The sequence below is a fragment of the Macaca fascicularis genome, chromosome 1 (genome assembly GCF_037993035.2).
Source record: "Macaca fascicularis isolate 582-1 chromosome 1, T2T-MFA8v1.1".
In the NCBI taxonomy this organism is placed as follows: domain Eukaryota; kingdom Metazoa; phylum Chordata; class Mammalia; order Primates; family Cercopithecidae; genus Macaca; species Macaca fascicularis.
Window position 1 is genome coordinate 213537799 of NC_088375.1, and position 3502 is coordinate 213541300.

The 3502-nt window shown below is 48.0% G+C and overlaps 1 long non-coding RNA gene across 1 annotated transcript; it reads left to right on the plus strand.

Annotated features, from left to right (window-relative positions):
• The first annotated feature begins 1729 nt into the window (after window positions 1-1729).
• Window positions 1730-3502, plus strand: LOC135967042 (uncharacterized). Its single transcript, XR_010580857.2, has 2 exons — window positions 1730-1885; window positions 2136-3502. It is a non-coding gene; the product is annotated as an uncharacterized lncRNA (long non-coding RNA).

Genomic DNA, 3502 nt, shown 5'->3' on the forward strand with positions numbered 1-3502 from the left:
CTGTGCACCTGCCCCCACCATGTTCCCTTCCTGTCCCCACAGCTCCTGGCTTCGCCACACACTGGGGTGGTCTCCGTAAGTCTCTGTCATGAGATATGAACTTGAGGACAGCCTTGGACTTGTCCACTGTTTATTCCCTGGGCAAGACTGCGGCACAGGGTGTGGTACTCAATAAGGCAGGGGCCACAGCCTGGTCTCTACCATGACCAGACAGGTGACTTACATCTGAAGGCCCAGTGTCAGAATACAGGACACACTGGGGGCTGTGGCATCCAGAAGAGCACAGTCCCCTGACAGGCTTGTCGCTCAGCTCCAACTGACGGTTGCCCTGCAGAAATGTGGGGTCCGCTGCTAGCTGGATCACCCTTTTTTTAAAGCCAGAATCCCAGATCTTATAGAGAATTTCCCAATTTTATTTTATTTTATTTTTTTGAGACAGGGTTACACTCTGTCACCTAGCCTGGAGTACAGTGGCGTGATCTTGGCTCACTGCAACCTTCTCCTCCTGGCCTCAAGCTTTCCTCCCACCTCAGTCTCCTGAGTACAGGAACTACAGGCTTGCGCCACCATGCCCAGCTCATTGTTTATTTTTGGGTAGAGACAGGGTCTCACTATGTTACCAGGCTGGTCTCCAACTCCTAGGCTCAAGCAATCCACCTGCCTGGGCCTCCTAAAGTGCTGGGATTACAGGTGTGAGCCACCGTGCCTGGCCCCCAATGTTTTAAAACATGGCACCCGTGCTCAGCAATGGCTGGGGAGTGTGTGAGTCGGAGGATGTCTCCAGCCTGAGCCAAGTTGACCATCCCAGCCTCCCACACCTCTTCCTTCCTACAGAGCAGAGGTTTTCAACTGATGTGGGGGTGATTCTGCCCCCAGGATGAGAACCTGCTGTGTTGGTGTTGGTGGCAGCAGTTGCCCAAGTGAAGTCGGCATTTCCTAGCCTTCCTCGCATCTGGGAAGGATCACAGGACTGGTTCTTGCCAATGCACTAAGGGTGGAAGTGATGTGTGTCACTTCCAGGATGAAGTGGTTAAAAAGCAGGTGTGGTTCCCACCATCAAGGTGCTGGCCAGATAGGAAGGATATCCAGAACTTACAGAGGGTAGCAGAGCCACCCCTGGAAAGATCCTGCGTCCCAGCCACCTGAGCAGGGGCGCTGATATTGGAGGTAAGAATACATCCTCAGGTGTCAAGTAACTGAGTTTTCTGAATTTACCTTTAACAGAAGGCAGGGTTATCTCAGTGAATACAAGAGGGCGTGTCGGCTCATCTTTGTTCTTCCCCTGGGAGAAGGCATCTGAGGGCAGCAGAAACCCCCATGCTGTGGGCCTTAGGGTCTAGGTCCACGGCCACAGGCCCTAGTTGTGAATAGAGCTGGGACCTATGCCTGAACCCCGGCTCCAATTAGGACTCAGGGCCCATAATAGTTCAAATATAAGGTGATGAGTGACCCAGGGCCCAGCCTGAGCGTGGGATGCTGAAGCCATGGGTGCCTGAGCACCTCAGTGACCGCTTCTTGAAGGACACATCATCCCACAGCCGGGAGTGTGGGCAGGAAGAGCTCCTGGCTCCTAATGGGGTCCTAAGTCCTCACTACGTGCTAGGCATCACTAGACACAGGGCGTCAGAGAAGCTGAATCCCTTGCCCAAGTTCGTAGAACTGAGAAAGTGATGGAGCAGAGATGTGGACCCCTATCTCTCTGACTCACAGTTCGTGCTTTCTACCCCAGCAGTGTATCCCAAAGTTCAACAGAAGCTGTTGGTTTGTGTCCTTTGAGCAGTTGATGTTCCAGCACCAGGCCTGGGGGCTTTCTGTCAGCCCTTCATGGGGAAGGTCAGAAGTGCCAGTGTTAATTTCCTCAGGAGCAGCCCTCGGCCAATGAGAGGTGAGAGTTGGAGAATAAATACCCCTGCTCCCTCGCCCCTTGGGTGAGATATCTCTGAAGTGTCGCTCCTACACTGTCTCCCAGAGGTCCTTCGTGGGATTGAGACCTGGCCAGCCTCAGTGGCAACCTGTTTAAAAACACACCTTTCTCAACATCCTTCCCTTTCCTGTCTTGCTTCCTCATTCCCTGATTGGTGCTGCTTTCTGGGTTCTTCTTATAAACAAACTACTTGTGCTGATTCCTGTCGCAGGTTCTGTCTCCGTGGAAACCCAGCGCAAGATAATAAAGTATGGTTTGTCAGACAACCCACAGGGAGAAAATCTTCACAATCTATACATCCAATAAAGGACAAATATACAGAATCTACAAGGAACTCAAACAAATTAGAAACAACAACAACAAAAAGGCCAGGTGTGGTGGCTCACACCCAGCACTTTGGGAGGCCGGTGGGCAGATCAGGTCAGGAGATCAAGATCATCCTGGCTAATACGATGAAATCCCATCTCTACTAAAAATACAAAAACTTAGCTGGGTGTGGTGGTGGGCGCCTATAGTCTCAGCTACTCAGGAGGCTGAGGCAGGAGAATGGCGTGAACCCGGGAGGCAGAGCTTGCAGTGAGCTGAGATCGTGTCACTGCACTCCAGCCCGGGCGACGGAGCAAGACTCCGTCTCAAAAAAAAAAAAAAAAAAAATTCCTGTCAAAAAGTGGGCTAAGAACATGAATAGACAATTCTTAAAAGAAGATATACAAATGGCTAACAGACATATGAAAAAATGCTCAACATCACTAATGATCAGGGAAATGCAAATTAAGGTGGTATCACAATGCAATACCACCTTACTCCTGCAAGAATGGTCATAATCAAAAAATCAAAAAATAATAGATGTTGTCATGGATGCAGTGAAAAAGGAACACTTCTACACTGCTGTTGGGAATGTAAACTAGTACAACCACTATGGAAAACAGTGTGGAGAGTCCTTAAAGAACTAAAAGTAGAACTACCATTTGATCCAGCAATCCTGCTACTGGGTGTCTACCCAGAGGAAAAGAAGTCCTTCAACAGAAAAGATTCTTGCACATGCATGTTTATGGCGGCACAATTCGCAATTACAAAAATATGGAACCAGTCCAAATCTCCATCAATCAACAAGTGGATAAAGAAACTGTGGTGTATGTGTATATGTGTATATATGTATATGTGTATATATGTATATGTATATGTATATGTGTATGTGTATATATATATGAATATGATGGAATACTACTCATTCAGAAGGAATGAATTAATAGCATTTGCAGCAATGGGATTGGAGACTACTCTTGTGAGTGAAGTAACTCAGGAATGGAAAACCAAACGTCATACATTCTCACTCATAAGTGGGAGCTAAGCTGTGAGGATGCAAAGGCATAGGAATGATAGGATGGACTTTGGGGACTCTGGGGGAAAGGGTGGGAAGGGGGTGAGGGATAAAAGGTTACAAATTGGATTCAGTGTATACTGCTTAGGTGATGGATACACCAAAATCTCACAACTCACCACTAAAGAACTTACTAATGTAACCAAACACCACCTGTTCCCCAAAAACCTATGGAAATAAAAACAAAACAAAACAAA